This window comes from Triturus cristatus, chromosome 3_1, assembly GCF_964204655.1.
Source record: "Triturus cristatus chromosome 3_1, aTriCri1.1, whole genome shotgun sequence".
Lineage (NCBI taxonomy): Eukaryota > Metazoa > Chordata > Amphibia > Caudata > Salamandridae > Triturus > Triturus cristatus.
The window spans coordinates 950,251,399-950,265,281 of NC_140583.1; the positions used below are offsets into that span (position 1 = coordinate 950,251,399).

At 47.2% G+C, this 13,883-nt stretch overlaps 1 protein-coding gene across 1 annotated transcript in view; it reads right to left on the reverse strand.

Annotated features, from left to right (window-relative positions):
• LOC146861307 (formin-like protein 2) overlaps positions 1-13,883 on the reverse strand; it is a 393,344-nt gene that overhangs the window by 341,825 nt on the left and 37,636 nt on the right. The gene's annotated exons all lie outside the window — the stretch shown is intronic.

The window sequence follows — 13,883 nt, forward strand, 5'->3', positions numbered from 1 at the left end:
AAATATTGTTCAATAAATTTATTTGGCCCAATTTTTTTAAACATGTATAATTGGGGTGACAACCTCACTAAACTCTCTTATAACGGTTTACTCACCACGCTTGTCCGCTTGGTACAATAATGGAGCTAGTATTAAGACATTTTCTAGTTTGTCCTTATTCACCAGGCTAGCCCTACCCAACACAGTTAAGCTTCCATCTTCAAAAAACAATAATACCTAAGCGTCAAAAGGAACTTTTGAGCACAGGATACTCCTAGTAAACCCAAATGTCCACAACTCCTCCAAAAATAGCTGTTAAATAGCCGTGTCATACAAGTCCCTAATCGCTCTGTATACACTTTGGGACCAAGCCACAGAGGTAAGTGCCGACATAGTGTAATAACACACACTAGATACCTTAAGATGTCACCTGGCTGTTACAACTAAGACTCAGAGCTATGAAAAGTACCGTATGAGGCAAAACGGCTTTACTATCAGCCAACACAACACTCTGAGAAGATGGTAGGCCACAGGTTTGTAAGTATGTAGCAGTAACGAGGGCAAGAGCAGTTCAGATTATGGGGTATCCTGAACAGGTGATGGGAGTTATCAAACTGCTCGGTTGTTACATTGACCAACAAAAAACAAAACCACTGCTTTTAAATATTCTTATACTTGAGAATATGCAGCTCTTGATAATCATAGTTTACAATTTTGGAACAATCTTGTTCCTCTCCCTTCCTAGATAAACCAGCCCAATACAGTTGGTTTACCCAACTTCAAAAGAGTAACATTACCACAGCATTTGTTGAAATACTAATGTCCTCAAACAGCAACCAACCTTCATGTATTATTTATAAAATCTGTGCTGTTTATGGAGAAATCTGAAAACAGACTGCGCGTATAAAGGCACGATGAATATTATTGCAAAATCAGATCAGTTGGGCCACTTTTATTCCTCTCCATAATGTGAGCAGGCAGCACATTTCTATAGCGGTATCTAGGTGACTGGGAATATGGATAGCCAGGGCCTTGCAGATGATGCTCCTTTTATGTGTCACACTGGACTTGCAACACTTGACATCGATACGATTCATGCGAACCACATCTTGACACTGATGATTGGATAAACTGAAAATAGCACGACAAGACAGAACAATGCAGAAGTCCAAATGACAGAGACTTTTAGAGTGCACTAACATAGCAAAAAACCTTTGCGCTTTGAGGTGATGATTTTCCAAAGAGGAGCTATGCTGAACGAAGCAGGATATGAGAACAAGTGGCCAAATTTAGATGTCTGAAGAAGAAGAGGTGCTGAGACTGCACAAGGCTGTAGTTGCAGAGAGGGTGGCAATGGATGGACGGACACAAATTGAGGCATCAAGCATTAGGATACATCATACTTTTGATGAATAAAATTATAATTACAATATGAATAGGACAGGGATGCAAAGTGGTTTATCATTAGTGGAATCCACAGTAGAGATAGATTTTTGGAATTTGGAAGCACAGAGTTTTATCGATTTGATGTGTTTGAATTTGCAGCAAAACAATCTAATTCTGAGAAAGGCTTGATTAACAATTTTAATTTCCTTTTGTATTATCAGTGGACCACATCTAGCAGAAATATGGAATAAGTCTCCTATTAGAGGAAGTTAACAGACTGTTTTAAATGTTTGATCTGATTAAATTGTTATAGTGTTTATTAACCTGCACCAACAAAAGTAGATTAGAAATACATTAAAAGGCAGGGTTTAGCACAACTAGTGTACCAGGAAAAAGGCCGCATCATCAATTATCCTGTCATGTGAAAAACTTTCAGATCACCCTCTCACCACCACATGTTCGATGCACAATCAAAGTATCAGTAATGAGAGGTCGAAACAGCTACAAAGACCAGAGACGAACCCTAGACCTTCAGACTAAAGCGTTGGCCATTATAAGAGGCCTGGAGTAGACGGTCACTTTTACATATCAGAATATTGTGTAGGAGGGCTAGACACAATAAGAATGGCATAGCAAATGTGGAGAGGGTGGCTCTCAGGAGAATCCATGGCCAAAGCAACCACAAGGGACTACAAGTGGGAGCCGTAGCCGTCTGCCATATGCCCGGAAGTCACCTGGGGAATTCTCTTTATTGGGATATGGCACAAGTTACAGTACCCTTTTTATTCAACATGACAAATGTAGTTCGGAAATTCAAAGATGCAATATGAGTTGTTTGTACCACATTATAAATGCAGAAAAAAATAGTTATTAGTATTGTTTTTCAATGTAATCATCTTTTTATGAGATGGTCGGCTTTTCATAGGAACTTCCTTTCTGATAAATATTGTTGCATGTATATTTACACACACGTTGATATCTCAAGAGCACAACCCTAGCTCAAGAGCAGTGGAGCACTGAACAGGGAGCATGCCCCCTGGGGAATAGAAAACCAGTGGCAGAAGGTCATTGGTAGATTGTTGGGCCAAGGGGAATGATATTTGTTTTGTTTGTTTGTTTAAACTTTATTTCGGCTTTATAGCCTTAAAAGCAAAGTACAGAAAATAAATAACAGGCACATATATACATAACCATAATCCAACAATTGATTAGATTTACCATGTAGCAGGGCGAATAAATCATTAAAATATAATCATACTTAAATGCTGAGCCCAAAATTCTGACTAAGGTTTTAGCTAATCGTCTGGTTAGGGTCGTTGGTGACTTGATCCATCCGGACCAGTCAGGTTTCATACCTCACCGTAATACGGCTCTGAACCGGAGGCGTCTTCATGGAGTGCTCGCCAGAGCGGCGTACATACGTGAACCGGCCGTTTTGGCGTCCTTGGATGCCACAATGGCGTTTGATACTCTAGAATGGCCGCATCTTTGGGCGGCGCTCGCGAAATTTGTTTTTTTGGCCCCGGGTTTATCGGTTGGGTAAAGTTGTTGTATGAGGAACCGTTGGCTCAGGTGGTGGTAAATGGCAGAGTGTCGACACCCTTCGCGTTGGGAAGAGGCACGCGGCAGGGTTGTCCGTTGTCGCCCCTCCTCTTCGCACTTGCCTTGGAACCGCTGGCTGCCTGGTTACGATGGGAGCCCTCATTGCACGGCATTAGGTGGACGCCTGAATTTGAGGACCGCATCTCTCTTTATGCGGATGACATTCTCCTGTACCTCACATCTCCCCGGCAGTCTTTAATTGTACTAGTCGATGTTCTGAACTCATTTGGTCGTAACTCCGGCTTGGTCATTAACTGGGCCAAGTCATGCGTCTATGTTCTTTCAGGTGATGCTCCTCTCCTTCCGCGTGGCTGCCCTATCCAGATTTCGCAGTCAGGGTTTAAATACTTGGGAGTATTTATAACATTAGACCCTGTGGCCCGTTATGAGCGGAACTTACTCCCCCCACTCCAACGACTGAAGGCCGACGTCTCGGGTTGGCGACGTCTTCCGCTTTTGCCGCTCGGACGTGCGGCGTTGTTTAAAATGATGTCGCTACCACGATTCCTGTATGCACTGCAAAATACACTCGACGTCATACCGGCCCGCTATTTTCGTGAGGTGGAGAGTTTGCAGCGGCAGTTGTTTTGGGACGGGCGATCGCGAATCGCTCTCACAAAATTGACACTCCCTTGGTATGATGGGGGTATTGCACTCCCCGATATCAAGCGATACTATTGGGCGTCCCAGTTGGCGGCAGTGAACCACGGGATGTACGGACCGGCCCTGAACCCGGCGTTCGAGATGGATAAAATCCTATTGCCTGGGGGGGGGGGATTATAATAGAGCACTCTATTCGAAGTCTCCTGGTGTGCAATTGACAGGCCCAACAAAGATAGCGGTACGTGTGTGGCATGCTGCGAATGCTGCGATGGGTTGGAAGGACCGCCTGACTCGAGCGACTCCACTGTATGCTTCAGAAAGGCTGGGCTGTTTGTGGAAAACTAAAGGTTTTGAGAAAAGGGATATGATTGGCATATGTAAGGTGAGTGATCTTTGGGTGAAAGGGAAGTTTAAAACGTTTGAAATGCTGAAAGCGGAATATAAGCTGAATGATAGGGAGTACTTCCGGTATGCTCAGGTCCGTCATGCGTTGTGCTTGGTTTTCCCTGATGCTACTGCTATCCCGGAAAATTCCCCACTGGAGGACAGAGTGCTCGATGGCTACGTGCCTGACAGCACAATCTCACTGATCTATAAAAAGCTTATCAACGAACGGGCGGACCTGTTGACCCACTTGAGGGAGGTCTGGGTGGCTGACGGTTTGGAATTAGATGATGAGGACTGGGTTTCGGCAATAGCCTCCCCGAGGGAGGTGGCAATTCCGGCCCGCCTTCGGTTCGTACAACTAAAGATACTCCATAGAGTGTATGTCACTGGTCCCCGCCTGATGCGCATGGGTTTCTCCGTGGATGGGATGTGTAAGCGTGGCTGTGGTTCGCTGGGTACTTTCCTTCACGTCCTATGGGAATGCCCTGAGGTGGCTCGCTTTTGGAGTCGGGTGCATGCTGTAATGGAAGAGGTCACTCATGTTGCTCTGTTTCCAGAAGCTAGGAGATGTCTGCTGAACGATTATAATGTGGCACAGACGCAGTGGGCGACTTTGGGGAATATGGTGGCTAAACGCAACATCGCACAGTTATGGGGTTCCCAGAGGTCGCCCACGGTCTCGGTGTGGAAGGAGAATATGGATTGGTGCATGTTTAGAGAAAAGACGGTGTATGTAGCGAGAGGCAAGCCTAGGAAATGGACTAGGGTATGGGGTCCGTGGAATTCTTATCACGGAGACATCTGTGCCCCTCCTCTGGCAATAGTATTGGATGTTCCTTTGTCCCCCTAGCTGATCATTCCTCATCTGTTAGGTTATGAGTAGGTTACAGTTTGACTTTTCCTCTGCTCCCAGGCCCCCTCCCTCCTCTGCCGCAGGTCATTGATTTCCTACCCCGGGGAGCGCGTCCTGATATTCACAATGCCTATTGCCTTGTTTGTGTGTAATGTTTATAAGTTTTAAATTGAAAGATGAAACCGTCTTTAATATTGTTACTCGACTACTGCCGCTGCCTTCACTTGAAGTGCTGATGGACTGATGGGATCTTTTGATTGACAAATCTGTACAACGGTGAAATGACATGTCTCATACTAATTAGCGGCCGGCCCAAGGGGTTGTAGGCCCATGTCTGTAACTCTTTGAAGTCAAATAAAGGTTTCTTTTTTAAAACAAAAAAAAATACATGAGCTTTATCGCAATTAAGATCATAAATACAATTTTTAAATTAACTAAAATCCAGACACTAAAATATTTTAAAATTAAGAGGATCAGTACATCTGAAAGTCTGGACAGGTTAAGGTTAGACGGCAGTATATAACCTAACATTACAATTTATGACCAGACCATTTCCTAATAAGGTACACACTAAATAAAAATCTACTTGTACCAAATACCACTAGTTGCGAGGTATTAGACTTAATTATGCGCTCTGCCTCTTTATAGGATCTAACCCCCATATTTTTACATAGAGGTTTGATCCAACGATCTCTCGGTTTTCTATAGGCCGGGCAGAAGAAGAGTAGATGAACATCATCTTCTTTTGCCCCCAGAGAGCAGAGAGTACATAAATCAGTACCATTTTTCTCCCCCCACCTACATGTGTTTGCAGAGGTCTGTAAAGTCCCATATCTAAATTGCAAATATAGTGTTTTTGCTAGGGGTGGGCCTATCTCGTCCATGAATTGCTCAAAAAAAGGGATGTCTTTTATATTCAAAAATTTCTGAGTCAATGTGCCAATCGAGGAGCTGTATATTAGATCATAATTGACACAAGACCAGAATGTATCCTTTACAAGTTTTTTAGAGGAACAAATCATGTTTTGAGGAACATCCCATAGATGGGAGAGCCCTAACCTCTCGTACCACATAGAGATATGCTTTAACCAGGGTATTTTCATATGTCCATCAAGCTCAATTATTTCAATCAAACCCTTCTTGTAGTCACCCAACTCCGAGGTTGTCCATAACCTGACCCAATACAACAAGGGTCTTAATATAGCTTGATAATCAGTCCTTTTGAGATTAATATCAAGAAACACTAGTATTAAGGGGGTTCTAATCGGAATTTTAAGCAGCCTACGTACGAAATGGTTTTCCACCTTTTCAAAATTGTTTTTACAGCTGCATCCCCAGAGCTCAGCTCCATAAAGGGCCGCCGATTGGGCCTTCGCTTTAAATACCTCGATTGCCGGCGTAATTGCTTTAGAGTGGCTTGCACCGTGCACTTTTAGTATGGGCATTGAATTCTGTTTAAAGGACAGATTGCTTTTTTCCAACTGACCTTTCCAAGTAAAGTTATTATCCAACATTAAACCTAAATAATTAAAACTACCCACATGTTCCAGTTTTTGACTTTCTAAAGACAAATTTTTCCTAAATGACTTATGGGGTTTAATGGACATGTATTTAGTTTTAGCAGGGTTTATTTCTAAACCCTTCCTCACACAATAACTTTGGAAGGAATCCACCAATTTTTGCAAGCCCCTCGGAGTCTGTGACATAAGAATGGTGTCATCAGCAAAAAGTAAAGATGTAATCGCCTCACCACCTAGCTTTGGGGAATCATGATCACAGTTACTTAAGTAGCTGGGAATGTCATTAACGTATAGCGAGAAGAGTGTGGGTGCTAACACACACCCTTGACGCACACCACGTTCCACAGATATGGGCCTTGAAATTTCTCCACCCTTTCCCCATCTAATTTTAGCAAAATTCCCTGTGTGTAGTTTAATAAGTTCTTGGAGAAGCTCGCCGGGGACTGCCATGTTCTTAAGTGTAATCCACAACAAGTTGCCAGGGACAAGGTCGAAGGCGGCTCTCAGATCAACAAATGCTACATACAGGCTGCCCTTCCTTATGTTAATATACTTCCAACAGATGCACATGAACCTAAACACCTGGTCAACTGTACTCGTTTTTGACCTAAATCCTGCTTGGTATTTGGTTAAAATCTTCATTTCCTTGATCCAATCTATATGATATTTGAAGAGGTGTGCCTCCAGTTTCTTTCCTTAATTGTAGGATAGTTGGGGGTGACGTGGATAGGGTTGCTGTCCCAGATCCTTTGAGCATGAAGTATTCTTAATGTAATATTTTTTGTGTGTTTTAATAGACTACCTGGTTGATATATGGCCCTGGCTGGCCTGATGACGAAAACTATTATGATGAATTCAGCGAATGGCCCCTGACAAATATGAGCATGCACCATAGATGTTCCTAGGTGTTGCGAGCACATGTGTCTCTCCGTGTTCCTGGTACTCTGGGGCCAGGTGATGAATTATCACGTTATCAGGCACCTATGAGATTTTTTTTCAATCTACTCTTCACTCCTGGCGTGGAGGTGATCTCTGCCTTTGGGTCCCCGCCTCCACGGGACATAATTATTTCGCAAATTGCACCTTTACCACTCAAGTGCTTTAAAATGAGCGATGACTCAAGGAAATCAGATATGAGAGGTAGGAGTTTACTGGAAACAAAGTTGGACGGAGATTAGCGGGGAATCATTGCACAATGCACACGGCATGGACAGCTTTCATCTGAGGTTCTTGGGGCTAAAATGTAATAAAGTTCAGTCATAATCACCCCCTAAATCAGCATCTGATAGCACCAATTTTCCCTAGCTGCTCCTTCGAAAATTAGTTTAAAAGCGCTAAATGTGTTCGTTGCCCATGCCAGCGAGAGGGTTGAGTATGCAAATTGGTCACTGTTCACGCCTGTTGTGATGCCAAAGATGCAAGTTTGAATCCAGCACCAACGAGCACCATTAAATTAGATAATGGTAATATCTGCCACTACAACACTTAGGGAATGCAGGAACGGGGGCAGATGATGATGGCGAAAGAGTGAGCACTGAGTTGGGTGACCATAAATGTCTAGAATCTTCCAATAGCACCACGAGACTCCTCAGGGGTGTGAACTTGTGCTATATAAATGAGCCTGTTATGTTATGTTTTACATGACTGTGCCCACCATGGAATACAGAGTAGGTGTCTGGCTTAGCGTTAACGTGTTGGGGCCTATGAGAACATGTACACGCAAGCCCATACCTTTTTTAAAGAAAAATATTTAACCATCTGGAGCAAGCAGCTTACAAAAATCTCACAATGACATTTCAATTCACACTTCATCAAATGGCAGAAATACTTCTTATAAAACACACTAGTCCGTATTTCAATCTGCGGTGTCTGAATTTTTGGTGCACTATTAGTCTTCAAGGTGGGTGTACGTTTTCGCACGTACAAAATACTAAGCATGATTTTTCAATATGTGTATACCTCATTCTAACCAGGTTGATACTTCATTTTATGACGACATTTCCCTTTAAGGCATATGACGTCAGCATCATAACAGGAAAACCCCTGGGGGGAAACAGATACCGCGTGACTACAACGCAGAACACAATAGGAGAAAAAAATTATACACCAGCAGGTCGATTATTTTTCACAAAATAGGAGGATCAAGCTTTTCATTCTCTGAGGCTCCCTGCAGCCTGGATTACCTGCGTCTATTCACAGACCACAACTCTTCGCAGGCGATAAAAGGGAAGTCTCCCGTTTCCAACAAAACCCTAGAATAATGGGCCTGGAGATTGCTGCTCATTTTTTTCTAACAACATGTCAGTTCCTATGAGTCTCTCCGCAGCCCGGTAATGACTTCGACGTCGAGTGAAAAGGAATTCCGGCTGCAGTGGTAATGAGCGACGTAGCAGGTCATTATTAGCAGAGCAAGGATGTGTAAGGGCTTCGGGTCTCCGGGCGATGGATGCTCGTCAGTTTTTTTAAAATTCTATTTATCGCTGTCACGTTCGTCGGGGAGACGACCAACGGTGTGGTGTGGGCTGGTGTCGCGGGGATATTTCACAAATCAGAGTAGAGCTTTAGGATGTAGGACCCCCCTCCCCCCCCCCCCCCCCACGCACACACCCCTGAGGCAACAGTCATCAGAGACCTTCAGAAAATGTGGGAATTTAGGAAACACAAGCCTCCTTCTTGGCATTACAATGGCCTAGGGCCAGAACAAAGATGGCCGCACAGGGAAAACAAATGCTCCTCTCGAAAACAGCATCACATGCTGTAGCTTTGACTTACCGACCAAATCAACGTTGTGCTGTAAATATTAACAGTAATCCGCGTCACTAGATGTTTGCTTTGTATGGGAAAGTAAAACAACAGCTCGCTCTGTCAGGACAGCCATTTTAGCTGTAGATCCGCACAACTAAAGGAACTATGAAAATGTAAAAGGCTCCCCAAGGGCTTTAGTTCGTAGAAATAAATTGACACGCAAACTGCGTTAATTCGTGGACGCATTGTCTGATGACTTTGGTTGGGATATGCTGCATAATCTGCTGGCATCAACCCAAGGGCATCATTTAAGCCGGGCTTGACAGTTCCCCTTTATGCATTACCTAACTCTTTAAAATACAGGATAAGGTTTGACTGAAACCTCAGGAGTATTTCTCCATCACCTCAGCTATTGGCAGTTTGATGCATCATTCTTCCTTCTATGGTGTGCGTGAATTACAGTGGATGATTGACTACTTGACATCCCGAAAGTGCACTAAATCATCACACATGTATCTCACGGATGCACTGTGTACAGAAAATATTGTTTTGCTATTTCACTGCAGCAGGCTGTTTCTAAATGTTTCAGCCAAGAATCAGAAAGCAAACCAGACCTACTGGATTTGCCAATGCATTTGTTTCCTGGTACTTAGGTTTACCTAATTTCACAGCCTTTTAATCCTTTAATTGATGTAAAAAGAAAAAAATGGAGACTCGCTGTAGTGCCTGGTACAGTCATGCAGAAAATCTAGGCTAACAGCTTATAAACGTCACAGAGGAAGAAGAATTGTGAACTTCGGAACTCCCTCTCTTTGCCTTGATAATCTTTAAACATTTTTGTTTTTGAAAAGGAACATTTTAAATGAAATGGATAGGAATGTAAGGAGTGTAAACATTTCTTATTTTAATTGTGAAGGGTGTATACAGCAGTACACGATGTACCAATACTGAGAATAGTAAAATCCTAATGGTGTCATACAACACAAACAAATACAAAACAAATTAGTGAAAGTTGATAAATAACAATGAAAGCTAATGCTTGTATTAGTCCCTCCACTTAGAGCCCAGCAGTGGGGGTGTTGAAGGTTTTCGGTGGCTGATACAGAAACAATCTGCTTCCAATGATTCTACAGTCAGAGACAAAACACACTTCAGGAACATTGGGCGGCAGGAAAGTTCTAGGATAACATGTCTACCATCCTCATAGACCTTAAATGTTTGCACATACATTCTATCAATGTTTTTTTTTTTTTTTTTTTTTTTTTTTGAAACCGTTTATTGCAGTTTATAGAAGTTACAGGTATGGGCCTACAACCACACGGCCGGCCGCTAGAGCATCAAAAGCATATTACATACATACAGCAAAAAGCTGTCTCAGCGGTGCACAGTAGGAAGACAGGAGTGATCAATGGTGCAGGCCTCACAGCTCCATGCCCACAGTACGGTTCCATTTTCTTAACGCAAAACAACGTAAACAAACCACAACCGCAAGGCAACCCTCGATCCAAAGTGACAACACGTGCTCCATAAGTGGGGGATCCAAACCAGCAGCAAAATTCTGAAGAGGGGGACGGGAGTAGATCAGGGACTGGGGGACCGCGCGCCCGCGGCCAAGGGAGGGGCGCCATCTAGGGAGACGGAGCCGGCGAGGCCGCCGGTAGCAGCGGCGGCTCACAAATACCCCCGCGGTAGGCGTTCCAGGGGCCCCAGAGTTTCATCCACGCCCCAGGCTTACCCCTCGCCACATACACCACCTTTTCACGAAACATACACCAATCCATATGCTCTTTCCAGGCCGACACCGCAGGGGGCCTCTGGGATCCCCACAATTGGGCAATATCACGCTTGGCTATCATGTATCCCAGAGTCACCCACCGCGCCTGCGGGACCGAGTAGTCATTTGGTTCCCAGACATTCAGCAAGCATCTCCTCGCTTCAGGCAGCAGCGCGACACGCGTAACCATTCGTAGAACCTCATGCACACCACGCCAGAATCGCTCCACCTTCGGGCACTCCCACAGTATATGCATGAAAGTCGCCAACGCACCACAGCCACGCTTACACATTCCATCACCGGCAAAACCCATACGTAAAAGCCTTGGCCCCGTCACGTAGACCCGGTGAAGGATCTTGAGCTGGACGAAACGAAGGCGAGCCGGGATGGCCACCTCTTTCGGAGAGGCCACCGCGGAGATCCAATCCTCGTCGTCCAGCTCCAGCCCGTCGGCAACCCAAGCCTCGCGGAGACTAGTCAGCAGACACGATCTATCGTTAATCAATTTTTTGTATATGAGGGAGATCGTGCTGTCCGGGACATGGCCATCTAGCACTCTGTCCTCCAGGGGGGAAGACTCCGGAATGGATGCAACATCCGGGAAGACGGAGCCCAGCGCATGGCGGACCTGTAGGTACCAAAAGTACTCACTGCCCTGCAGCTGAAACTCCGCCTGCAGCGTCTCAAAAGTTTTGAATCCCCCCCTCGTCCAGAGATCTCCCACCGTGCTGATTCCGATCGTGTCCCACTTCTCGAAGCCCTTCGACGTCCACAGGGAGCCCAACCTCTCAGATGCATACAGCGGAGACGCTCGGGTCAAACGGTCCTTCCACCCCATAGCTGCATTAGCCGCGTGCCAGACACGCACCATGACACGCGTCGGTCCCGTCAAACGGGAGTCGGGCGCGCCAGAGTAGAGCGCTCGATTATAATCGCCACCGGGCAGAAGCGTCCTGTCCATCTCAAATGCCGGGTTCAAGGCGGGCCCGTAAAGGCCATGATTAATTGCAGCTAGTTGGGAGGCCCAGTAATACCGTTTGATGTCCGGGAGGGCGACCCCTCCATCGTACCACGGGAGCGTCAATTTAGCCAGAGCAATACGCGGCCTCCCGTCCCAGAACAGGAGCCGCTGGAGGCCCTCCACCTCGCGAAAGTAGCGTGCCGGGACCAGGTCCATGGTATTCTGGAGGGCGTAGAGGAAGCGCGGCAGGGACATCATTTTAAATAAGGCCGCTCGGCCGAGCGGCGAGAGCGGCAGACGCCGCCAGCGCACCACGTCCTCCCTCAGACGCTGGAGGGGGGGCAGCAAGTTCCGCTCATAGCGGGCCTCCGGGTCAAGAGTGATATATATACCCAGGTACCGGAAACCCTGGGAGGCAATCTGGATCGGACAGTCCCGTGGCAAGACCGGGGCCTCCCCGGAGAGCACATAGACACAGGATTTCGCCCAGTTGATGACCAGGCCTGAGTTGCGACCGAAGGAGCGCAAAACATCAACCAGGACGATCAGTGACTTGCGCGGGGAGGCGAGATACAAAAGGATATCGTCAGCATAGAGGGACACGCGGTCCTCATGCTCGGGGGTCCAGCGGAGACCACGGATAGAAGGGTGCCACCGCAACCACTCCGCCAGGGGCTCCATGGCCAGGGCGAACAGGAGAGGCGACAGGGGACAACCCTGTCGCGTGCCCCGCCCCAGCGCAAATGGGGCAGATACTCGCCCATTCACCACCACCTGCGCCAACGGGCCCGAATATAGCAATTTGACCCAGCTGACGAAACCCGGGCCGAACCCAAACCTCGCCAGCATCGCCCAAATATATGGCCATTCGAGCGTATCAAACGCCATGGTGGCGTCCAAGGACGCCAAGATGGCCGGCTCCCGCACAAATGGGACACGCGCGAGCACCCCGTGTAAGCGCCGCAGATTAAGCGCCGTGTTGCGGTGTGGTATAAAGCCCGATTGGTCTTGGTGGACCAAATCGCCCACCACGCCAACCAACCGGTTGGCCAACACCTTGGCGAGGATTTTGGGCTCCGCGTTCAGAAGCGAAATCGGCCTATAGGATGTGACCCGCTCACGGGGCTTCCCCTCCTTATGGATCACCACAATTGTAGCCAGACGCTGGTCCGGCGGGAGGGAGCCCTGCGAGTGGGCCGCAAGGAACATCGCGCGCAGGTGGGGCGCCAACACATCCGGGCGTAGCTTGTATAGCTCAATGGGAATACCATTGGGGCCCATGGCCTTGCCGGATGCAACCGAGCGAATAGCCGAGGCAATTTCGTCCGAGGTGGGCGGGGCATCCAGCGAATCCCTGTCCTCCACCGTAAGGGAGGGCAGTGCGATGTCCCGAAGCAAGGCATGGGAATCTTCCTCCGAGCAGGGAGAAACCGGGGAGTAGACTTCGCGGAAATAATCCGCGAAGCAGGAGACAATGGCTTCCGGCTCAGTGACGCACACACCATCCACGCTCTCAATCAGAGGCACCACGCGGCTCGCTCTTTCCCTCTTGTCCAACCACGCAATCAATTTGCCAGCCTTGTCACCCACATCATACAATCGCCCCTGCTGCTCTCTACTGAGGCCCCTGGCCGCCTCCGTGACGAGGGCCCGATAGGCCGCCTGCTTTAAGTGCAAAGCATGCAACTTGGCGTCTGTTACCCCGCTCCCCAGGTCACCCTCCAGTTCTGCAATCTCGGCCTCAACCCGGGTCACCTCCTCCCGCTCGCGCCGCCGGGCATTGGAAATAAAGGAGAGGGCCTCCCCTCTAAGAACCACCTTGAAAGCCTCCCACAGGGAGATGGCAGACGGGACCGACCCCACATTCTCATCGAAATAGCGCTGTAAGGATTTGATCAAGTCGGCACGAATGGTGGGGTCGCGCAAATACCATGCATTGATCGGGGCCACCCTGCCATCCCCCCTCGGGAAGACATCGAAATGCAACAACAATGGGGAGTGGTCTGAGATACCCCGTGCCAGATGGCGCACCTCCCCCACCCTCCCTGCCTGGGCCGCCGGGACAAGGATGTA